The 25,537-nt window shown below is 52.5% G+C and overlaps 1 protein-coding gene across 4 annotated transcripts in view; it reads right to left on the bottom strand.

Moving 5' to 3' along the window:
* PACSIN2 (protein kinase C and casein kinase substrate in neurons 2) overlaps positions 1 to 18,102 on the bottom strand; it is a 109,136-nt gene extending 91,034 nt beyond the window's left edge. For 3 of the 4 annotated variants that reach the window (XM_037160720.2, XM_037160723.2, XM_053661510.1), the window contains exon 1: positions 17,961 to 18,102. The gene's annotated coding sequence lies outside the window, so the exon portion shown is untranslated. Of the gene's footprint in view, positions 1 to 16,910; positions 16,987 to 17,960 lie in introns of all 4 variants that reach the window. The other variant, XM_053661508.1, reaches the window with a different exon arrangement.
* Positions 18,103 to 25,537: the final 7,435 nt, after the last annotated feature.

Here is a 25,537-nt window from a genome sequence, read left to right as displayed (position 1 = left end):
GCTCAGAATGTGGAAGAACCCAGACAGTCCCGACTCTCGACTTCTCGTCTTGCCAATGGTGTGAAGGCGGCACAGGTTCAGTAGGAATCAGACTTCGATTTCTGAACTTTGCTCTTGTCGGGGGTGAGTGACACTCCCTGGTGACGCTGCACAGTGGCCGCAGCTTCCAGGCAGCCACAGAATCACGAGGTAAATGACAGACCCCCGACTGTGTCAGAGGACCCTGCCCAGCCAGTGGCTCACACGAGCATCCTGAGCATGGTACGGCGGGCTGGGCTGAGCCGGGTGTTTGGTACGCTAGGGGTATTCAGTGGGTTTTTGACGTGGATGTGTTCAATTCGTGATGGGTTTATCAGGATATAACCCCATCATAAGCCCAGGAGCAACTGTAATAAAACAAACCACCCAACTTTTTAAATAGACAAATGATTTGAATAGACAGTTCATCAAGGAAGATATACAGACAAGTAAGCACATGAAAGAATGCTCAGCATCATCAGTCAGCAGGGAAATGCAAGTTAAATCCACAATGAGACACTGCGACAGGCCTACCAGAGTGGCAAAAAGGGAACAGACCGAAGCGTCCAAACACCGGTGCGGACCCAGAGGAACCGAACTCCCACTCACCGCTGGCCAGGGGGACTCAGCGCAGCCACTGCAGTCTCGCGCTTGCCGAGGGGAACGGAGGGCAGGTGTCTGTGCAAAGACTTGCACACGAACGATCAGAACAGCTCTGTTTGTACTGGCCCGGAACAACAAACAGCCCGTGCCCGTCAGCAGCAAAAGGATAAACAAACTGCGTGCGGGTGTGTGGCAAACCCACACGCTGGACTGAAAGAATGGAATGCCGACATCTGGTGCTATACAGACGAATCTCAGAGTAATATCGCTGAGAGAAAAAGCCGGACTACAAGCAGCATATACTGTATGATTCAATGTATGTAAAATCCTAGAAAATACAAGCCAACCCAGAGACAGAAAGCGGATGCACTTGCCGGGAGTGAGAAGGGGCAGGCGGAGGGGGCGCTCTGAGGAGTAATGGCCACGGTCATTATCTTGACCGTGGTGTTGGTTTAACGGGTGTGTTCATATGACCGATCTTATCAAACTGTACACTGTAAATACGTGCAACTAATTATCTGTTCGTTATACTCAATAAAACCATGAAATTTTGGAGAAAAAGTCTATAAAGCCACTGACTTTTTATTTTGCCTAAGAATACTCTTAAAAACTACTGGTTCTCATCAACACAACCACACAAAAGGACGTTTTCAAACTAAAAGATACAAGAGTCACACTTTTGTACGAAAAGAGAGCTCTTCCCAAGAAAAGGCAGTCTCTAGCCTGTTAACAGATGACATACTCTGTCCTCATTTCCTCACGTGGGTGAGGACACCGCTTCAGACCAGCTCTGCCAGCCCTCTGGGCACCCCAGCACCCGCAGCACCCAGGCGGCCATGTGCACTGTGGGAGACCGTGACTGTGGCTGGGCCCCAACACCCCGAGTCCCTCCCCTCCTGGAGGACAAGAAGTCACAAGAAGAAAGCCGTTCACCGAGAACCTTCCAGGCCAAAGTCTGTGGAGCCATGAGGGAAATAAAACGGGAGCACCAAAGGACCACGATGTAGACGGGACTCCTTGTGCTATGGTGCCAGATGCTAACAAAACCCGAAGGACCTCAGCGGCCAAGCCCCAGAAGGAGACTTCGGGACGAAAAGGCTCCGGGCGAGCGGCCCTCCTCCGCGTGGCTGGGTCAGTGGTGAGGACAGCTGAGCAGGGGGTGGGCCTGCGCTGGAACCTCCGCCTCTGCAGGGCGGCAGGAGCAGCAGGGAGGGCCTGGGACAGGCGCTCGCAGCACAAAAGCACAGCCTTTGTTATTCCAAGAAACAGAATACACGAGGACCCCAGAGCCCCACCCTGCAGCACTCATGGGGACACCCTGGCCTGCATACCCCAGCTCCATCTACACACACACCCTGCACACAGCCACCATCTGGCCACTTCTCAGACCAAGGCATGTGCGGACGGAGGCACAGCCCCGCCCCAGAGGGGCTAACCAGGGAAGGGGCTGACACAGATTTGTAAGTGGGCAGGGGTCGCTGGGACAGGGAATCAAAACCTCAGTCCCTGTGCAGGGTCTAGAGGTGGGGCACAGGTTTCAGTAGGCACAGCCCTTGGCCTACAGCCCCTCACCCCCTGGGGAGGGTCCATTGAGAAGAGGGCCCAGGGCAGGAGGCCCATGTGGCACACCCAGCCAGGGGAAGAAGCCACCGTAGCCCCCCACCCACTCAGAAACCCTCCCTTGTCTGCCACCTCATCCCCGACCCCCGTCTCCATCTCACTGGACTTCAAACCTGAACCCCCCCACCCGGCCCCTCCCCTTCAGATTGACAACTGCATTTAGAATGCAGGGGCCTCTCCAGCCCCGTCTGAGGACCTGGCCTCCAACAGTCAGCCCTCAGTAACATAACAAAAGAACTTCCCCCTCCCAGCCAACCGCCCAGGAAGCCCCACCAGACACTGCCCCACCGCATTAACAGGGGGCCGGCCAAACGAACAGAGGCCAAGCGCCAAGGGCTGGCTGCAGAGGAACCTGGCCCCAGCCTTTAGTCATGTTTCAAAGTCACTCCCCAAGTGCACCCTGTACTCTACGCGAGGTGGTGGCCAGCCCTGGGATTCTGGAAGCGGAGCTGTGACGCTGTGAAATGAAAAGTATTTTGGGCACCAGCAGCGTGGCTGCCAGGAGGGGTCAGCGAGCCGACTTGCAGTCCGAACAACGCTGCTGTCACGGCAGGGCTGGGTCAGGGTCGCACTGCTGTCCCACTCCTCCCTCCGCAGAGCACACAAAGCTTGTAAAGAGACTTCTCAGGAAGTCACTCCTGCCCAGCGGGCAGTGCCTGGAAAGTTAAAACAAGGACAGGACTGTCCGGTGCGGGGAAACGGTGTACGTATGAGCCGCCTCGGCCTTGCACTGGAAGATGCCCACTTCCAGTGCCATTCACGGGGCAGTGCCTTGGGACTGGGGGAGGGGGGCATGCAATTCCGCTAACAATAAATGCATGCATTTGGTAACTTCAAGTGTCTATAAAGTCTACCCCATCGAGGTCTGGAAGCGTGTCCAGTCAGTTTCCCTCCCCAACAGCACGATTTGATGTGATTGTCCAGTAAAGGTTTAATTTCTGACTGCCACAGGAGCTGGTCTGAGGGCAGAGGCGGCCAGGACGAAATGGTCAGCTCAATCTTTTGTGGGCACTCCGGGCGAGGCCCTCGGGCCCGGGCTGCTGAGCCCCGCCGGACGGCACCCTGCCCTGCTCCAAGGCCTGGCTGGCCCTCCCCGCACCCAGCTTCCCGCCTGCGGAGCTGTCACAGGGTAAGAGTGGTCGTGCATGGGAAAGTGGGGCGCCTGGCACAAAACAAGCCTCGGCAAATGTTAAATTTTAAAGAAATTGTGATGCTGACGGTGAAGTCAAAAACCAGTTCAAAAAGGTGGAAGCCGGAAGGGCCCTGGGAGGTTGGCGGCGAGCCCAGCCCCAAGCAGGGGGCCAGACCCGCCGAGCGGCGCACCGAGGGCGCCCTCCCTACACGCTGGGTCAGGGCTCTGGAGCCCGCCTCCCGCCCCCACTAGAAACTAAGGTCTCATACTGTGTCCCTGCTACGGCCGCAGTGCCTACAACCGTGACTGGTTCGTGGCATGCAAGCATTTGTTGAATAAGGGAATGGGGATTTATGAACCTGTCGGAATTGCACACGAATGTTTGTGGCCATCTTGGTGGGGATAGAATCCATTTTCACGAAATTCAGAAGGAGATTTGAGACCCAAACACAGGTCAATGAACACTGCTGGGTCCTGCTCGTGGGTCTCAGCACATCAACGGCCCAGGCTCGGTGAGCAGAGCAGAGAAAGCACAGAGCCAAATACTGCAAAGAGGACAGTTTCTCGGAAAGGAGAAGCTTCTCGTGTTGGCCTCCCTGGAATCACCACCTCAGCCCTGGGCAGACCCAGCCTGTGGTTCACATTCAGGAATGTACTGTGTAACCAGAGCCCAGGTTAAAGAGGGATCAGGGTCCGCTGAATCACCCTGCACCATGAAAGCCCCCAGGACAGACTGGTGAGCCGCCAGAGAACCGGAGGCCCGCAGAATTCCTCCGAGGCCCCCCCTGATGCATCCGCCCTCTCTGCTCCCTGTGGGGCTCAGACACTCCTCCTGCAGAACCTGGTGTGGACTCTGAACTCCCAACCTTGCTTTCAGTTCACGGCTCAGCCTGGCCCCACTGGTGACTCTATCTCCCCAACATGCCCTGACCTGCGAGGCTTGCAGATGTCGGACAGACAGAAGGACACACGCCAACATACAGGACAGGAAAAGGGCAGCAAGAAACCTCTATTGAACTCTTGCCACAAAAAAAGACCTGTTTAGGCCATGAGGTCCCCAACTGCCTAGAGGATGACACCTTCAGCGTTCAGTGACCGAACGAGGAGATCAAGATGACAAAAAGGTAACTACAAATTCAAATTCTAAAATGAGTTGGCATTTCGTGTCATCATAATCACAGCGCCGTTTATACGCAGTGACATGAAATGGCGTGCACACGTGCACACGGGGAAGGTAAAAAGATCCATCCACAAACAATGCCTAACGGGCACAGTCCGGCGTGGGCTGTCCCTCTGCCACCACACCCGAGTGTCCTGGAGAGCCAGGGTCCCCGCGGAGGACCAGCAGCGCACGGAAGGGAGGCCCGAAGGCAGGCCCAGGTCTGAGGGGTTGTTAACTCCTGTGCGCCTGTTTCCTCAACCGTGAAGTGGGGGTCAGAGAGGCACGTGGCAGGATGGCGGGGGGCTCAGAGGCACACCAGTGGCTCCACTAAGTGGGGCTCTCAAGGTGCAGTACCGCCCCAAGTGCAAGGCACGCAGCCACGCGGCCGGTCCGCACCACAGTGCTGTCCTCACCCCCCTTGCAGAGGCGCAGGGACGGAAGCACGGAGAGAGGCAGTGACCGGCTGGGGCTGGGTGCGGTTTGAGCCTGCAGCGCTCCTCACATACGTAATCACGGCTGCCGCACGCCCCTGCAGCCCCGGGCACTGGGCTGGCCCTGTCCCACTGCTCCAGAGAGGGCTTTCCTACAGGTGAGCGCAACCTGGTCCCGGGGCAGGGCCCCTAAGGCCAGTTCCTCAGAACAAACCAAGGGACCAGGAGGAGTCCCCTCCTGCCCGCTCCTCCAGGAGTCCCCAGCCGGCCCACAACACCTTCTGAGAACGGGGCTCCACCCCTCCAGTCACAGGCTAACGTTAAACTGTTGTGAGGTGGGAGGATCGGAGGGTAGGGGGCGGGGTGGACTGGGGGTAAAAGGCAGAAAACTGTACTTGAACAATTAAAATTTTTTTAAATTTTTAATGTTTTGTAAGGCACAAATTTCAAGGGCTTTTTCTCCTGTCTCTTTACTGACCAGCAAGAGCACATGTTATTTCCAACTATTTCTAAACTTCATGAACCTGCAGGTGCCTGGTAGACTTTGTAGACCAAAAAGCACAGATCAAAAAGCAATTCTGGAGATGGGCACCAACTTCCCGGCCCACACCTGCAAGAGCGAAAAGGAAAGAAAGAAATCCAGAAGGAAATAAAAGCAGCACTAAAGATCAAATAACGAACGGTGAGTCTGAAACTGACTCCATCAACTGCTGCCCTCCGTCTTCATGAAAGGGGACATTCTGGAGCGCTCCCATGACCCGGTCACACTCATTTTTTCCATGACTGCAGAGGGAAGGAAAGAGGGGAGCCAAGAGCCTGTGCTTCTGGGGCCTGGTGGTCACCACCCAGCTCGGCTGAGAAACCCTAAGGTCATCCACCAAGCCCCTGCCACAGCCGTCACCACACACACAACCAACAACTCTGCCAGTTGCCTAGGCAACAGCCAACCTAGACATGTTTAGGCGTTTGTGGAAACCAGGACAAAGTACAATTTCCATGCTTGTGATAAAAACACAGACTGCCAAGCACAGAGCAAAGCATTACTCCAAAATTTGGATTTATTGACAAAATAAACACGGGCAGCGAGGGGAAGCAGGAAGCCAGGCAACACCCAGCCGAGGCAATGCAGCTCAACCAGCCCCGCGGTGCTGGCACCAGAAACCCACTGTGCCTGGGAAACAAAACTCTTATTATGCTTCTGTGTTGGTTGCGATTATTTCCTCTTATTTCTACCTTACTGTGTAATAACGTCCTTTGTTTTGTTGTGCACGTCAGCCTTTCTCAGCTAGTGCAAGAGGAACCAAGAAAAGAGTTTTTGTCCATGGTGAGGCCAGAGAACTAAAGCGGAAGCAGCCCTCGAGGGGCGCAGCGGGTGGGAGCTGGACGGAGAAACAGGGGATCCAAGGCCGAGAGCCGAGGTCTGGCCACTGCCCCCCACCTGCAGCCCCTCGGTGTCCCTGCTAAGCGTGCTTTACTTTGCAGACCCTGGGAAACGAGCCACCAGGAAAAGAGGACTCCACTCGGTCTGAGGGTGAATACCCAAGGGATGGTGGACGGTGAAAAAGCCAGCCAGCCCCTGGAGAAGGAACACAGTGAAGGACACAGCGACTTCAGAATGGAAAAACAAACAAGCGAGCAAAACACCAAAAAGAGCAAACGCCGACACTGCAAACCTCTCACTATGCTCCCCGAGATGTCTGCACGTAGCTAGGAACTTCCCCGAGAGCAGTCTCCAAGTCAGGCAGGCAGAATCGAAGGGTGCCGAGACTGCCCGAGGCCTCCCAGCTGACGAGCGCATGGCAAACAGCCTCGCCTAGCCTGCCCTAAGGTGCAGACAGGAAGTGAAGAAAGCAAGAACACCTTCTAATGGGGTGTCCAACCTTTTGACGCCTCGGAGCCACACTGCAAGATGAAGAGTTGTCTTGGGCTACGCATTAAATACACGAACGCTAATGAAAACAAAAAAATCTCATTATGTTTTAGGTAAAGGTGCGATTTTGTATGGGGCCACATTAAAAGCCATCCTGGGCCACATGCAGCCCACAGGCTGAGGGTTGGACACCCCTGCTAGACACACCAAGGTTCAGGGTGCATGGTAGCTGAGCTGATAAAGGCACGTGGAAACGGAGACAAACATTCACAACCCTGGGAATGGAGACCCTTAGCCCAGGTGATCAACAGAGTAGAAAGGACTTTTCTGACGTGGCTCAGTTGGGTGGGCATTGTTCGGCAGTGCAAAGGGTCGCAGGGTCGGTCCCTGGTCGGGGCGTGTGTGGGAGGCAATAGATCAATGTTTCTCTCTCACATTTATGTTTCTCTCCCTCTCTTTTCTTTACTCTCTCTCTAAAATAAATAAATAAATAAATCTTTAAAATTAATAAAGTAGGAAGGACTTTTTCAAAGAATTTTTCTTACTTACAAAAGTAAAGCAACCAATTCAAGTGAAATGATATCCAGAAACTTAGGAAGGAAATGTGACTCATTTAAGAAACGCTCAGAAAAGTTTCTTATCTCACAGATACTTGGAAGTTCTAAAGGCCAAAGTACCTTAGAGAGAAAGAATTTCTCAGTGTTCTTACCCATAAATAATCCAAAAAAAACAAACCCACAAGCAACAGAGCAGGTGTTCAAAACCCTCTAAGATGTGCTGACCCTTTAATCCAGCACTTCTGTTTCTGAGAATTTAACCCCAGGAACTAATTACACAGATGAAAAATGAAATTATAAACCGCAAAGCCATCTCTGATAGCAAAGAAAAAAAAAGGTGGAAATACCCTAAAATGTCCAGCCGTCGGGGACTGTATTAACTCCATGACAGCAGTAGGATTACACAACCACTGAGCCTGTTTAAAGACAAAGGTAAAACATGAAAGACATTTAAGAAAACCAAGTAACCAATCGCAGCGACACGAACCAGCGACAAGGAGACGGCGCGTGTGGTCAGTGTGGGCTTCAGATCCCTCCCCTGCTCGGCCCCTGGACGACCTGGGACCGAGCACAGGACGGCATCACTGCAGCGTCCTCACACTCAAACCGGTGACCTTGGAGGTGGACAGAGGCAGGCCAGCTGCCTGGCCTCCTCTGAACCGTGGAACAAAGTCGGCAGTTAGTAGGTGGCAGCTACTGCTTCCAAGATACGTAATAAACCCCTTTGTGTGAGGAAGGTAAAATACAAAGTGTGCTCTTTTCTCAGAAAATTCTATTTTTTTAAAGATTTTATTTATTTATTTTTAGTGGCGGGGGGAGGGAGGAAGAAAGAGAGGGAGAAAAACATCAATGTGCGGTTGCCTCTCACACACCCCCAACTGGAGACCTGGCCCACAACCCAGGCATGCGCCCTGACTGGGAATCGAACTGGTGACCCTTTGGTTCGCAGGCCTGCACTGAATCCATTGAGCCACACCATCAGGGCAGAAAACTCTATTTTCTATGTTGTAGCTTCAATAGTTAAAAAACCTAAAAGACAAGAGAGAAGGGGGAAAGTTTTTTGACACAAAAATGACAATTCTCACAGCACAAAACCAAATATCTACTCTAATTCACCTACATGATCTTCATTTGATATCACGATGTGATATCACAATGTTCGAAACTTCACCGAGTGCAGTGCTCAGTCACTGCTCTACAGAAATGCACTCTCTGCTCCCCTGACTGCCAGCTCTGACCCAGCACGGGACGCTCTCAAGGCGGCGAGCAGCAGGCAAGGCGACTGCGCTACCCCTAAGGCAGCGCGGAATCCCGCTGCTTCCCCTCGCAGTGGCCTCGCAGAGGTCACAGTGCCTTCCTCAGCTGAAACACTGTCACATCCACGCTGAAGGGCCCCAGGCAGGCCAGCTCCGCCCCCCCAGCAATCAGTCAGCTACCAAACCACTAATAGCAGGCTCGGGGGTCCGCCGGGGGGCCGAGCCGGCTCTGTGGTTCGTCTGAAGACCGCAGCTCACAGACTTGGCACACTCGGTTGGCGACGATGTAATTGGGTACGATGGAACACAAATGTAGTCTAAAACATGAAAATGTTCATAAACTAAGGTTTGGGCATCACTTTATAATAATAAAATTCCACTCAATGGCCTGGGAAACTTCAAAACACTAGCCACAGTTTATCCCATCTGCTGAAGACCACCGGCAGGCCCGGCAGAGGCCCGGTAACCAGGCGCCCCAGGAGCTCAGGACTTGGGGTGAGGCCTGTGTGGGGTCCTGGCCCACCAACCTCAGGCAAAACCGCTAACCCTTCAGGCCTCCCTCTCTTCCTCCTCTGAACAATGAAGAGGGGAGCAAACTAACAAGGCTGCTCCGAAAGCAAAATGAGGGCCCTGGAAAGTTCTTGGTAAACTGCAAATGCCTATACAACCAAGCTGTTTCCTTTACTGATTTTAGAGAGAGAAACATCGATTTGTTGTGCCACTTATTTATGCATTCATTGATTGTTCTTATACGTGGCCTGAATGGAGATCAAACCCACAATCTTGGCATACTGGGACAAAGCTCTAACCAGCTGAGCCATCTAGGCAGTGCCCAAGCTGTTCATATATCAGTGTATTATATACATGTATAAACTATAAAATCAAGCCCTAGCTGGTGTGGTCCAGTGGACTGAGCACTGGCCTGCGAACCAGAGGGTCGCTGGTTCAATTCCCAGTCAGTGCACATGCCTGGGTTGCAGGCCAGGTCCTCACTGAGGGGGTGCACGAGAAGCAACCATACATTGATGTTTCTCTCCCTCCCTTCCCCCGCTCTAAAAATAAATAACTAAATTTTTTTAAGCTTTTAAAAAATTATAAAATGAAGTTACTACTTAAATCTGCATTCCGAAGGTAAAAGGGCAATGGTATGGTTTAGAAAACAAGGAACTTCCCTCAACTCTGCAACCTCAGCCTCACTGCTGTGCTTTACTCGAGCCTTCTACGCACCTGGTCGGAGGGCACACAGCTGTGCACTCTGCTCTTTCAAGTCTCTGCATCCTTCGTCCCCTCAGGCCACGCCATCATGACCATCACCACCCCTTCCCACTCCGAGAGTCCCTCAGTCGCAGCCACGGCCACATCCCGGGGCAGGATTGCCGCACCTGTAACACTCGACTCAGGCGCAGTCCTCCGCGTGGCAGGGCCGCCCGCAAAACCTGAGGAGGACATGACCGCCCTCGGGCCTGCACCTCAACACGAGGACAGATGCTCAGAGGAGGGGTGAGAGGAGAGGAACAGGCCTTCTGAGGTGCTAGGCTGGGAGGGCATTCCACGCAGGGCCGGAGGCCTCGCCCACGTCCACCAACCACCTGACAGCATCCCCGCGACTCTGAGTCACCAGAGAAAGGTCCAAACACTCTCAATATGCTGTGGCTGGAGAACAGAATGACACATTTTTCCGATCCTCATCTGAAGACACGTTTTTTATTGATTTTAGAGAGAGGACAGAGGGTGGAGAGGGGGAGAGAGAAACATTCACGTGAAAGAGAAACATCGGTCAGCTGCCTTCTGTACACACCCCGACTGTGACCGAACGTGCAACCCAGGCATGTGCCCAGATCAGGAACCGAACCCCAGCACTTTTGGTTGAGACGATGCTCCAACCAACTGAGCAACCTGACCACGGCAAGAATAACACATTTCAGAAGGATTTTCAATAGAACTGAATAACATAACATCAACTTGGACACTTTAAGGATAATATATTTCGCCTCATTAGCAAATTCACTTAAGCAGACATAGACCGTGCACTTTGAGCCATACCAAAGCCACACTGAGCGGCACCAGGGACCAGGCCCAGGCACTGGCAGTCTGTTCCGTCACCTCACACTGCCTCCCTCGGTCGCACGAGGAGGGGGCTGTCAGCACCCGTTAAGGGGACGCTGAAGCACTTGGCCATGGAGGACTGCACGGTGACTTAGGGGTGGAGCAGAGGCAGAGCCCAGGGCAATGTCGGCAAGCACGTCACCTCCTGTGCCACACTGCAGTGTGACCTTTCACCTGCAGGACAGGGGTAAACGTCATACACTGGCAGCAGGGGCCTGCACGCACAAGCCACGTGGAAGGAGCAGCAGAACCCAGGCAGCCACTGCCTTCCTAACCGGAAATGTAAATGCAGGCAAAGACTGAGGCCAGACCGAGGCCAAACCCACTCTGGAAGCCTTTTGTTAGAGGCCAGCCACTGCTTCCTAGGAACACCGATGGCAGTCCTTGTGTCTCTGGGAACACAGGTGACCTTTGTAAAAGTGAGCCACCAAGGTCACCCCTCCTCCATCTGCACCCTTGATTTCTCAGGTGACAGCTTGCTTCTGTGCAGAGCATTGACCTGCTGTGTCTGCTGCCCTGAAACAGCTCCTCGCTGAAGTTCATCCTCCGGAAAGAGGCCCAGCCCGAGCTCACGTGCCCGGCGGGTCCCACAGCCCGAACCTGCCCGCCAGCCCTCCGTCCCTCCATCCCCAACAGCTCCTCTCACACACAGCCACCTGCACCCACAGGTTCTTCTCACTCTAGGCCTCTGCCTGGTCTCTCCTTCTAGTCACTGCCACCTGGGAACACCTGTGGACTGGCAAAACCACTCCAGTCACCTCCCTCAAGGTCAGACCTCCGCAGTGTCCTGAGGGCAGTCAGACCTGCCCTCTTTGGCCCCCCCTACTTTGTACACACTCCCAGTGGCCACTGTCCCAGTGAAATGTGATTACCAGTAGGCCACGTGCGGCCTGAGCTGCCTCTACAGAGTGCAAAGTCACCTTAATCTCAGAATCGCAGAATGGTGGGCAGAGCCAGGTGCCAGGGGCACTGCCCACTCAGTGGCCAGGGTGGCCCCCTTCAGCCTGCCTCGCTCGCTTCCCTTCACCCACATACGCTCCCTCCAAAGGCTCTCAGCTCGGGGAAATGAGAAGCTCAAAGCCCTTCCACAAAGTGGCCTCGCTAAAGGCATTCCCGAGCTCACTGCTGACAAACCCTGCCACTCCATCAATATTTAAATCACAGTCGGGAGGCCACAGGAAGAGAAGGGCTGAGCTCCAGGCTGTGAGTTTCCCGGGGAAAGTAACCGCTCGCAAGCTCTAGCAGGGCTACCCAAGGAGGCGTTACAGCGGGTGGTGCGGTTCACTGGGCACCAGCCTGCACGGTGGCCGCAGCCTGGAGCTTCGCTTCACTGTGGGCCCTGCTCTCCGGCAGCCTCACTCCCTGACCAGGCTTCGCCATTTGGTGACTTTCTACTGCTGGATGTTCCGAATTCACTGACTGCCTCATGCCTCCACCGAGTCCTCTCTAGCGAACGATTTGCTTAGGGAAGCTGACACGTGACATCAGGCTTTGCAGGCAGTGTCACCGAGGCTGTGCGTGTCTGCGTCACCCTCTCAGGCACCCTAAGGGAATGCACTGTGAAATGAACACTCTTTCCACGCCTGGGCAATGAGTGATGTCAGCCCATCTCCTGATGGACGTCAGGCATCACACGACAGGCCAGGAGGACACGTACACACACACACACCCCAACCCTGGAGTGACACCTACTACATGCCACCCTGTCACCTCCAAGTCTGAGCATCCGAACACCTTTATGATGGGTGCCTCTTTTCATCAATAATAAACCATCTGACACCTGTAAGGCTTTCCGGCTTAGTGTCCTTTTGCGCACATAAGCTCTTTATGTAGCTGAGACTCTGAGCTGGCAATAAACTTAAAAAAAAATCAGTCCTTAAAATATCCAGAAGCCCACAAGAAGCCACTCCTGGACAGTTACGGCCACCGGCACAACCCGCACCCAGCAGCTCTGAGCCCAGGGAGGGGCCTCAAAGCTGCAGGGAATGTGTCCCCTCTGTGAGGACATGTGTGAATGAAACAAATCAAATATCTGGAGTTTTCACTTACATTTATTTCACAAGTTTCTCAAGTACTAAGCAATACTGAGAAGTAATTGCAAAGTACTCTTTAATCATAAACATTAAACAAGTCTGCTCAAAACCCCCCAAACCATATGAATGTCCCTATGGAAAGAACGGCAAGACAAAAAAATAACAAAAACAAAACAAGTAACCTTTTGAAGGTCAGGCAGAAAGGTACTTAGTGATCCAAATTCAGACGAAAAACAGTTCTTTCAGCAGATGAACAAAAAATTTCCTCTGCAAGTGGCCCATTCTGAGATACTCGCACTGCCAGACACACCTCGTAAAGACAACCACGTAGGGAACGAGACCTACTGGAAAACCGGAGCTGGCCACCAGAGCCCGGTCTGACCCCAACACAGGACTCCGGCTGTGCGGCCCTACCAAAGCGGCGGCCAAGCCTGGCGCCTCTTTCTCCATCACACAAAGGAATGTCCCTCACCACCCATACCCCTCAGGAATGTTCTAAAGACCAAAAAAAAAAAAAAAAAAAAAGGTAAACAGGCCTTAGAACATATCCCCTATGAGCACTAGTCATCACTATTATTAGCTCGAAGATGACCGGGCAGACAGGACTACAGAGTATCCGGGTGGGGAGGGGGGAGCAGGAGCTTAGAGATGAGATGGTGCAGTTCCTAATCCGGGTCCGGGCCTCTGAAGCTGTCCGCCCGTCTGCTTTCTGGGAAGAAGTCCACAGTCGTTATCAGATTCTCAAAAGGTTAAGAACCTTCAAGTCCCTTATTTTACAAATATGAAAACTGAGAGCGAAGAGAATGTGATTTTCTCAGGCCTCAGGGTTAGTCAGGGAACAGCCAGACGGAGCCCAGGGCTGCCTCCCACTCCCCACCCCCCCGGCCCACATTCGGGGAGGGGAGCCGCGAGGACCTCCACGGCCAGTGCGCTCCGCAGGCCACTGCAGACGTGGCTTCTCCATTACAGCAAAGTGTCTTTGTTTTTAAAGTTATGCTGGATGTATTAAAAGAATATACTGCTCTGCATTCCATGAAAAATTAATAATCTTATAATAAAAAATTTAGAGCCCTGGCTGGCGTAGCTCAGTGGATTGAGCACGGGCTGCGAACCAAAGGGTCGTGGGTTTGATTCCCAGTCAGGGCACATGCCTGGGTTGGGGGCCAGGTCCCCAGTGGGGGCCACATGAGAGGCAACCACACATTGATGTTTCTCTCTCTCTTTCTCCCTCCCTTCCCCTCTCTAGAAATAAATAAATAAATAAAATCTTTTAAAAAATTTAGAGAATACAGCCATTTCTAGATTAACAAAACAATTGCAATAGTTTGATTTATATCTTTCCACTTATTTTCTTTCTAATCATTTTGACACAGTTAAGATTTATTATTTACAGTCCTGGCTGGTGTGACTCAGTGGATTGAGCACTGGCCTGTGAACAGAAAGGTTTCCGGTTTGATTCCCAGTCGGGGCACATGCCTGGGTTGTAGGCAGGGTCCCCGGTTGGGGGCAAGTGAGAGACAACTGCTCAATCTTTCTCTCGAACATTGCTATTTCTCTCCTTTTCATTCTCCCTCCTTTCCCCTCTAAAAATAAATAAATAAAATCTAAAAAAAAGAAATACAATAAAATTTATTATCTTTTTTAGATAAATGTATAAATAATAAATCTCTAAGATTTTATGTATTTTTTTTTTTAGAGAGGGCAAAGGAGGGAGAAACGAAGGGAGAGAAACACAGATGTGCACGACAGACATCGACCTGTTGCCTCCCCGACCCCCCCGACCGGGGACCTGGCCTGAAACCCTGGGGACCTGGGGACAGGCACGTGCCGTGACCAGGGATCGAACCGGCAACCTTCTGGTTCACAGGCTGGCGCTCAATCCACTGTGCCACACCAGCCGGGGCCATTTTATTTTTCAATTACAGATGGCGTTCAATATTATTTTATATTAGCTTCAGGTTATAGCAAATTTCTACTCTTATTTTCCTTCTTAAGGCTTCTAGCTGAGGTTTTTGCTAGTTGAGTCTAGATTTATATATTTCTATATTCTCATTTGTCTAGTTCAGTAACTGGGGACAGGAAACAGATGATTTTTTAATACTAAAATTTTTTTAAATTAAGTTTATATAATATATCAAGTATATTTTAATTTAAAATAATGATTTTATTCTAGGAAACAAAAAAAAGACTAAATGCACTCTCTGTTTTATTAAGCAGGCAGATAAATGTGCAATCATGGAAATTAATATGTCATTACATAATTAAAGAAAAGAGATTTTTGTTGGTGTTCTTTGTGTTTTTAACCAAAATACCAATATTTGTGCTCTGAGATGGCAGTCGTCCCTCAAATAGTCAGTCACCTTTGGAAGTACAGGGATGCCAAGAATGTCGAACTACATGGAACACTTCAAGACTCCTTTGTAGACTGTCTTCAATCAGCAGGCAGGCCTAGGTATCTGAATACTAAGGAATCCTTTAGTACTGATACTGAACACTAAGGAATTCCTACACAGCCACCCCAGGGACCACCCCTGGGAGCAATCAGGATGATGCTTTCAGGTGTGCAAAGGGTCACTGCCAGGGCCAGAAAGAAAGGCCTACCTGTGGAATGCAAACTGATGTCATAACTAAGGCATTACTGCTCCAGGTACACAGCCGTAGTTCCAAACAATCTAACTGGAAAAAAACTGAACCAGCACTATCACTCATGTGAAGGTGGTCATTACCCTTGTAATCTACAGGGTGGCTGCCACTGAGCCACTATTACAATCTGATGGCAGATAAGGCAGGCCCAAGTCAGCTGGGAGGTGCAGGTGAGGGTGGCCAGAGAGGGCTTGGTAAATGCTAGCAGGATCTCTAAACACAAGGAGCCATTATTATTTATTTATTATTATTATGGAATCTATGCAATCTTCTGATATTCCATAATATCTTGCAACAACAGATGACCCCATCAGAAGCAGGAAGCCTGAACATCATGCTCCTAACTCCATCTGTACGGACTTTGAAGTGAATAGAGAAGAAACAAAAAGATTAAGGACAAAGGAACCTCAGCTTCTGCCCAGAAATTGGCCTGGCCACCAGAGATCTGGACTTGGTTGGTGTCCAGGACTAGGGAAAGTCACCTTGATTTCCCAGAGGCAGACTATGTTCAAAACCCACACATTGTTTATATATATATGCATGCTTTTAGGTTATTTCAATATTATGACCTCTTATACGTTTGAGACTAAAAGTAATAAAGTTCCACTTCCCGAACAGCATGAGCTAAGAATGCCATTTCCATTCAAATGAGTTTTTATTCTTCTCCCAAAAAGTGAATAGTGTGCATATCTAATCATTGATCTACTCGTCTGTGTTATGTTACTTTCCCAAGTAATAAATATCATCGGCCTAATGGCCACTTTCTTAAAGCTTCAAGACAATTGTCACAAGAAAAAAACACCACGGGAAAGTTTCTGATGCCGTGTGGCCTCATATCTCAACTAGAACGACCTCACCAAGGAGGTTGCCAAACTCTAACATTAAGTTTAAAGGTACAGAGGTAAGAGTCTCCCTGTGAATCCAGAGCAACCGAGTTGCACTGCCCGCCCCCACCCCTCCCTTCAGTACCCTCTAAATAAGGAGGCTGCAGGCAGGCTTGTGACCAAGTGGGGTAAGAATGTTTGGGGCAAGAATGGGAGGGCTGGCATTCAGGGCTCCCACCCCTCAGTCCTAGGAGGGTCAGAACGAAGCTTCAGCCTATTGGGACGACTGCAAAGGGAGAAACCTAAGAGGACGGGTAGAAGGTGTGAGCTCACCATCTGCAGCTTTAAATTCTTGGAGCTGACCTCTCTATTTTCATCAGAATAGACAGGGAGTGTTTGGGAAATAGTGTAATGAGTAGCCCTGGAGATTGTAAGCAGCCTACCCTCCTTCACCACAAACACACAGGATGGCTGGGGTACCCAAAGGAAGACAAGATCCAGGAGTGGAACACACCACCCCACCCGAAGGCTCCCTTCCCTCTGCCACGCAGCCAGCAGCATCATCCTCAAAGACTGCCACTGGGTGGGTCCCAGGGCCACAGCCCAGCCCGCTTCCCTGACCAATTGTGTCTGAAAAGATATCCGAGTGTCCGACCTTTTGACGTCTCTGGGCCGCACTGGAAGAAGAGTTGTCTTGGGCCACACATTAAATTCACAAACACTAACGAGAACTGATGAGCCAGGAAAAAAAAAAAAAAAGGTTTAAGTAAATCCACGATTTTGCCTTGGGTCGCACGCAGCCCGCGGCTCCGGGCTGGACACCCCGCGGGGGAAGGGGGCAAAAACCCCATGAACCACGGAAATCAAGCGGCAGAAATCGCACATTCTGCCATCCCGGACCTCTCTGGATCCCAGGCAGGCTCGAAACCCCAGAGGGGGAGGGAGGACGTCACTGTAAATCAGTGACGGCCTAGGAAAACTCAGAAAAGGGGCAAACGGGCAAACCGCCCCAGGCTCTCCTGCCGGTCCCCAAGGCCCTAGGACCGGCTCACGGGGAAGGGCTCTGCGCCCATACAGAGCCAGGAGAGAGGCAAGGGGAAGGAAGGAAACGGAGGGCGGTCATCAAAGCGCCCCCAAAGAGCGCATCCGCCTGTGTGTCCGGCCCGCTCTCTCCGCCCCTCCCTCCAGGCCACCCTTAGACCGAGCCGAGCCCTGTAACTGGCGTTCCCAGCCACACCTCTCCGCCGGCGCGTCTCCCCGGCCGCCCGCGCCTCCACCAGGGGACCTCCGCGCCCCTGGGCTTCCCTCCCAACCGTGGCCCCCGCTCCTCCCAACGTCGTTCCTGGAGGCGCCCGCGTCCCCTCCGGCCGCATCTCTTTGACCCCCGCGGGCCCTGCTCCGGCACTTCTCGCTCCGGTGAGGCCCCGCCTCGCGCCCCACCGGTTCCCACTTTGCCTCAAGCCCCCCCCCCCCACGATCCTCCGGACCCCCAGCCCCAGGTGTTTTCTGCGGCGCCCCCCTCGGCGCCCGCTCCGTCCCGAACACACCCCCTCCCACGGCAACAGGAAGTTTGCGCGCTGGCAGAGTGGCCGCGGAGGCTGCCCGCGGCGCGGGGCGCGGCGGCCTGACAGCGCGAGGGCCGCGCCGCCGACCGTAGCCCCTGAGTCCGCCCGAGCCTCCCCAACCGCCGACGCGCGCCCCTCACCTCGACCGCCGCTCGCCTCCGGACCCGCCGCGCACCCCGCTCCGGCAGCGACCGTGTCTCCGGCTCCTGCTCCGTCTCCGGCCCTCGCTCCGGCTGCGCTTACCGGCCCTGCCCTGACTCGCCGCAGCCACTTCTGCCGCCAGCGCCGAGCGCCCCGCCTTCTCCGCGCCCGCTGTGCTCGTTCTATTGGCTGCTGGGATCCGGGCCCCACCCCATATCCCTTTCTGAGCATCTGATTGGATTAAGGTTGAGAAGCGGCTCACGCCCCCAGCGCAAAAGGGACCTGCCTAGACACCATTGGCGGCTTCTTCTGTCAATCAAAGCGTCTGTGCCTACTTAAGTGGCTGAGAGGATTACTGGGGTCACTCTCCCCGAATGACTTTGAGGTTGTGGTTCTCGGAGTTCGCTCAGCTCGCGGAACCATGGAGGTAGAGGTTTACGGTTCTGCGGACAACCAGAGGTGGGGAACGTGGCACGACAGCACCGTATCTGCCTAGGACTTTAGGAAAGACTTTCTGAAAGTTTCCTAAGATACTCAGGAAGCCAATGTCATCAGGGCTTCCTCACACTGACGCACTGGACCAGCTTAGTTTGCATAGAGCAGAGGTGGGAGGGATGGTGGTGGTGGTGTGCCATACAAAGCCCAAGGGAGGGTTTGGGACACTGACACCAGGTCACTTTTGGGGGAGTGGCCCAGAATACAGAGAGTAAACAGCAGAGCCAGGATAAAAATGCTAAAAACATGAAAAGAAAAAGCCAGATACAAAATCCACAATGGTGAGAACTCTAAAACTGCTACTCCTATGCCTGTGGGTGGGGACTGGAAGAGAAGCCACAAGAAAGAGTGGTTGTTCCCTTTCTAAACTATTCCGTTGCATTGTGCTTGTGCTAATAACTGAGAAAGAAAGGGGGGGGGGAGTCACCACCACGCTGTGCCAAGACAAGTCAATGCCAAGAAGTCCATGGCGTTCTCCAGGACTCAGCCCACTGGGACCAGTCTTCCGCCCAAAACACCTCTGGAGAATGTGTGGCAAACCCAGGCATCAGCCAGGGTCTCCTGGGCCCCTAAGGTCTGGGCAAGGTCCATGTACACTGTTATTCCACGCCTTGTGAAGATCCAGAGTCCTCCCCGAGGTGTCTGAACAAGTGTCTGTCACCTCCGCCTCCAGTCTCCTGCTCTTCCCCATGGTCCTCAGCATCATCGCCTTCTCCCTCTACCTATACCTCACACAAATCCCCCTTCATACCTAGTACTGCAAGGCTAGTAGGGGTCTCTGTGGCCTGGGTGCAGTTAAGAGGCATCGAGCCTGGCACTGCCCAGCAACACAAAACACCTCCCAAGCCCTTCTGGCCTCTTGGCCCAAGAGGTCACTACCTGTCATATGACCTTCTTTCCTCTTCCCTTACTTTCAGGACAACACCAGAGCTCCTCTCGCTTGCACACAGCAGTTGGACACTGGTGCTGAACTCTCTGGATCTCACCTTCTGTCCCAGCAGCTATCAGGGTATTTTTCCAAAGAGAGCTCCCCTTTGCCAGCTATGAACCAGCTTTGGTCCCCACAAATACTTCATGACATTACATCCAGCCTCCTTCAATCATATTCAAAGGAGCCTGGAGCCCAGTCCTGTCTCCTCCCCTTCCCCACAGAGGGGCCTTGCATGAGTCTCTGCAGCTCTCTGGGTCCCTATCTGTGCCACGTGGTTGTGGTGAGGAGTCCACGGGGCAAAGCGGGTGGAAGTGTGGAGGGCAGCTCTGGGCGCGCAGGTGGGTGCTCCGTATCTGAGTGGTCAACATGTGGTCACACTTTGTCAACTGCCACTTTGCTCCCTCTCTCCCACAAAATGTGCCCATTGCCCAGGTCCAGAGTCAGGGCTGATTGGGTTAGTCTTTTAGTAGCCACTTCCCGCTAAGCAGCCAGGATAAACAGACAGCCCAGGAGTTAAACCACACTTTCACTGAGACAAAACACTCTCAAAAGTAATAATAATAATAATAACAATAATAATAATAAAAACATCCAGATATAGTTGTGTTGCTGGTAAAATATTCTTGTACGTTGGCATACATGCTTCTTTCAAGGAAAAATGTTAAAGTTTGCTACAGGCATTCACTCAATAGTTAATTGCAAATGTAAGGTGGGGGGCTGGGCAGGGGGATTCAGGGAGGGATGCACCTGGGTCCTGCCAATGACCCTGGGAAGACTCTGCAGGACGTGGTATCTAGAAGAGTCGTGAGAGAGACCTCCCACTGAGGCGTGGCCATGGTCCATGGGAGGAGAAACCCTCCATCCAGCAGAATGGCAACAGTATTGAAGGCAGTGACATCTAACTGAGCCCGGTTGGACGGAAGTCAGGAGAGAACAAAGTCCCAGAGGCAAGAAATCCTGCTCCCCAAGGAGGGAGGAAGGTTCTGCTTGGCCAGAGCATTGCAGACACGAGAGGCGAGGGCACATGCTGTGGGGAAGGCAGCTGAGCAGCAAGTAGGTAGGTGGTGCTAGCAAGTTGTTTGGCCACTCAAGTCTCAGTTCACCTGTAAAATGGGGATGATCATAGAATCTGCTACTTAGGGCAAGTGCGAGGATTCTTGAGGTCACACCGAGGCGCTCTTAGGAGGCAGCAGGCACAGTCCGTGGTGGCTGAGTGTGTTCGAGGGCTCATACACATTTTGTAAAAGTGCTCTTTTTAAAAATAGGTCATTAGCCCTAGCTAGTGTGGCTCAGTGGATTGAAAGCTGGTCTGTGAACCCAAGGGTCACTGATTCAATTCCCAGGTAGGGCACAACCACACATTGATGTTTCTCTCCCTCTCTTTCTCCCTCCCTTCCCCTCACTCTAAACATTATTTTATAATAAATAAAATCTTTAAAAATTAATAAGTAAAATAGAAATGGGTGATTAGCTCTGACTGGTGTGGCTCGTTGGTTGAGTGTTGTCCTGCAGACTAAAAGGTTGCCAGTTCATTTCCCGGTCAGGACATGTACCTGGTTTGTGGGTTTGGTCCCTGGTCAGGGTGCATTCAAAAGGCAACTGATTGATGTTTCTCGCTCACATCAATGTTTTTTCTCTCTCTTTCTCCCTCCTTTCCCATCTCTCTAAATAAAAAATAAAGTTTAAAAATAAATAAAAATTAAAAATTGTGATTTAAAAAAGACCCAAGAATATGCGCTGTGCATTTGGAGACACCAAAGTGTTAACCACTGAGGCCAGAGACACACATTTGTAGATATACCTTGGAATGAAGCTCCCCTTGCCAAGTGGCGTAAAGATCTGAATTCCTCGTAAATGTGTCATTGATTAGGAAGCAATTACCCCAGCCTTCCTTGCTTTGTTCTGTTTTGTTCTGTTCCGGCCTGCGCACGTCTGCTCACATAAAATTGTACCAGCAAGTACACGGCTCCACTCACACGCCGCACCGTGCCTCGTCCCACTCAGTAGCCCTGGAGCCTGCTCTTGCTCAAAGTCGGCGGGGTATGTTCACAGCATTCGGACATTTCCCAAAGCGGGCATTTCCAGGACACTGTTTTCCACAAGTTTCTCGATTGGTTCTTACACATCACATTTTGAAAGCACTGTTTCCGACAGATACTTCTAACTTTTACTAAGTGGAAAAAAGCTCCTTCTGAGGGGTTAGGGTTACAGTGTTGCCATTGGTGCCCAAGTGGAACGAGTGTCAATGACAAAACTGATACATAAAGTGAGTGTTTGAAACTTTGAATGAAGACCAACAATGCGCAGGTTTTATTCGCTACATTGTAAAGTATTTTCTGCCATGAGGTGAAGATGGAAACTTCCTGGGAACCCCCTCCTTGGTCCCTGAAACCCAAGAGGATGAGGAGGTCCTGGAAGCCAGGAGAGATTCCAGTCTGAATGCAGTCTCATCTTACGCTTTGTCGGCTCCTGGATCAGATGCACGAAGATCATCCTGTGATTGTAGAACAAGACATTTGTTATCATGAGCAACTATTTCTGGGAATCCAGATTTCCTTGCTACATTAAATACTGAAGGATGATTTTTGTTTTAAAAAACTACAACAGTCTCAAAATGTACATTCATCAAAACAGTGACTTTGCTCTTATTGGCTCAATTTATAACAAAGGAATGTTAATAAGCTTGAACTTAGAAGTTATATACCAATATTTACATTATAAAATAAACATACACCAGTAAAACGCTGCTATTGATTGCATGTAAGTTGTCATGACAAGTAGGAAGCCATCAAGGGCTGCTCTTGGCCTCCTGTCCAGCTGTTCCCCAAGGTCCTGCTGACCGAGAGGGACCTTGTCCCTCTGTGTATCTGTGCCTGAGTTGTTGAGTCACCATCTGTGTGACATTGGACAGAGACTCTGGCTTAGAGGACACGCATGGCTCCCTGGGGGTCGAGAGGGTAAGATGGCCCTGGGCTCCCTCCTGAGTCAGGGCCAGGTGAAGGTCAGACTTCCACAGACACCCCCACTCTCTGGTTAAATGTTTAACTCCGTCCTGGTCACTTCCTGGTGTCAGAAAGGAGAAGGAGGGGCTGGGCAACACAGACCCAGTCTTATCTTTTGTTAAAAAGGCTTTTGTGTCCAACAATTAGGGAAGATTAGCCTCACTCATTCAGCGTACTTTTTTTGTTTTTGCTTTGTTTCTGGTTTTATTTTAATAGACTTTCTCTTTTAGAGCAGTTTCAGGTTTATAGCTTTGGGCAAGTCACCTCATTTCTTGGCCTTAGTGTTCTTGTCCTAGTCTAGACAGGGAAATGATGGCCTGCCACTCCTTAGGGGGCGGGGGGGGGGCAGGGAAGAAAATAAGTGTGGTGGTGGATGAAATCGTTTCCACAGCGCCTGGCGCACAGTAGGTGCTCACTCCATTGATGCCAGCATGGCCTTTGCCATCGTGCACGTGCTCACCTGAGCCACCTCTCGGGCTGTGAAAGGGAGAGTGAGCAGGTGCCATGCTTGGCAGGCCCCGGTGGACATGGTTGCTGCCACTCCTTCTGGACTCCTTGCCCCAAGAGGGGCAGAGCCAAGGGCGCTACTCCAGAGACGATGAGTTTCAGGGGAGGCAGACTTTCCAGCTCAGCTCAACACCCAGCTCTCTGGCGTTATCACCCACGGAGGAACGTGGGCACCATCTCTCTGCCTCACAGGCCGCCCCACCCGGCTACCTGCATTCCCACTCCCACGGCCCTCTGCTCCTCCCAGGCCCTAATCCCACCCTCCTTCAGCTCCCATCCCCCCCTGCCCCCTGCAGGAGCCTCCAACCGAGTCTGAGGCCCGTCAGACCCACCCTCTGACCCAAACAGCCCCGCATCAAGTTCAAGCAACTCCCCTGCCCAGTGGACTGCCCATAGCCAGCCACTTTCTCTTCTCTCTAGCTCTGGGCAGCAGATAATAGATCCAAGCCAAACGCTGCCAGGGTGAGTTAAGGATGGGTTTTTAATTTTGTTTTATTTTATTTATTTTCAGAGAGGGGAAGGGAGGGAGAAAGAGAGGGAGAGAAACGTTAACACATTCTGGAAGAGATTCATTGATCAGTTGCCTCTCACACACCCCAGCTGGGGACTCAGCCAGCAACCCAGGCATGTGCCCTGACCGAAAATCGAACCAATGACCTTGCAGTTCACAGGCCCGCACTCAATCCACTGGTAATCCAACCAGGGTGGGTTACAAATGGTTCCGAATAATCTGAACTAAAGTTTTTCTGCTTCAGGTGCATGAATGGTGAGCAGGTCAGAACGGGTGGCCAGCAGGTTAACAGGCGTGGGGGCGACAATTCGCCACTGAAGTTCAGTGTTGGGCAGAGGCAGTGGGGAGAGACCGGCAAAGGGGCTGCGTGGAGCACTCGGGCCCGGAGCATCGAAGCCAGAAGATCCCAAGGCCTGAGCAAGTGAGGACGCAGAGGCCCGGGCGGTCAGGGCATTTGTCAAGCCCTGCCAGCCATCGGGGCCGGGGTGCCTCTTACACTTGGGTCTCCCGGCTCCTTCTGCAGCATCCTCGCCCTCCCCTGCATGTTGCAGGCTGTTTCCAGGCGCCTGGTCTATGACATCCTCACACAACTAGTCCCCATTCCCTCTCCCACATCCTCGCGTTGGCTCCCACTGTCCCAACCCCCCCTTGCTAACACACCCTCCCAGATATGCTCCTTCAAAACCCTCCTCAATGACTCTCCCTCTGACTCAGCAGGCACGTGCTGCCAGGTACCTAGGCATGAATGAAAAATCTACATTCCCCCAGCTGGTGCGGCTCGGTGGATTGAGTGTGGGCCTGTGAACGGAAGGGTCGCTGGGTTGACTCCCAGTCAGGGCACATGCCTGGGTTGTGCGCCAGGTCCCCAGTGAAGGGCGTGCAAGAGGCAACTGCACATTGATGTTTCTCTCCAACTCTCTCTCCCTGCTTTCCCCTCTCTAAAATAAACAAATCAAGTATTTAGAAAAAAAGAAAAATACACATTTCCCCACCTTCAAGGAACTCATTCTGGGGGCTGGGGAGCAGAAGGAGCAGAGGAGGCAGGCTGTGAGCGAGGTGCGGCAGGCGCCCCAGCAGTGCACTGGAGGGTCCCGGGGGGCTCCTGAGAAAAGCAGAGTTTGAGCAGGTCCCCAAACACAAGCCGGACTTGGAGGGTCACATTTGAGAGGCAGGTAATGGGGTTGGGGCCTATAGATACCGGGAGAAGGGCTGTAGGCCTGAGGTCGAGCAAAGGCAGATCCCTAAAGGCCATGGGCAAACAGCCCTCCTTAGAGCTTCAGTCCAAGGTCAGGGGCAGCAGCCAGCCAGGGCTGAATCCGGCATGCCAACAAGTTCGTGCTGTTTGTAGCCATCCTCTCTCTAGGCATCTGGGTCCTGGCGGCTCCCGGGTGGCCTGGGGTGCTGGAGAGCAGGGCTCAGGCCTCGTCCCACTGTCCCTTCTGGACCCGCCCTTCCTGTTGTGACAACTCTATTCTCTGTGCAACTGGTTCCAGCCTGTGGCTCGGGTTTCAGATTGCAGCACGTGCCCTCATTGAGGCCGGCGGGAGTATCATGTGGGCACAGGAGAGCCGTCTGCCCATCTGCCCGCCCGCCCGCCCGCCCGGCCTGGGTTAATTACGGGTCACAGCAGTCTCGTTGTGTGCCCAGACAGCGGGCACCCAGAGCCAGGCCCTCTGAGGGCCCAGGCCTGGGAGCCGGCCTCCTGCCGCTCATTCACGCTGCTGGCAGGGCTGCCTTCAGTGGACCCTGCTGGGACAGACCACGGGCTGGGCTCCCCGGGCTGAACTGGCTCTGGCTTCTCCCAGCCCCCAGTAGCCATCAGAGCTGCCTCCCCAGTGACTTTCCTCTGTGGCGACAGGCCTGTGATGATGCCTTACACATGGCAACTCCAGCTTCCTCACAATAACCGCACTATGCACTGGAGGAGACTGAGGCTCAGAGAGATAAAGTGACTCATCTAAGGTCATACTGCTCTTGTCTGGCTCCAAAGCCATGTTCTTTGCACTATCTCATACCATTCTAAGTCTCCCAGTGGCGAGGGCATGGGGACAGCAGAGGTCGCGTCCCTGGCCAGTACGCCCAGGCTGGGACCTCCCTAAGCTGGGCCTCGGAGCCTGCCCGGACACTGGA

The sequence above is a fragment of the Artibeus jamaicensis genome, unplaced genomic scaffold (assembly GCF_021234435.1).
Source record: "Artibeus jamaicensis isolate MK-2021 breed Jamaican fruit bat unplaced genomic scaffold, CSHL_Jam_final contig_233, whole genome shotgun sequence".
NCBI lineage: Eukaryota > Metazoa > Chordata > Mammalia > Chiroptera > Phyllostomidae > Artibeus > Artibeus jamaicensis.
Note: the sequence above shows the minus strand (reverse complement) of the source record. Positions and strands in the feature narration are given on the sequence as shown.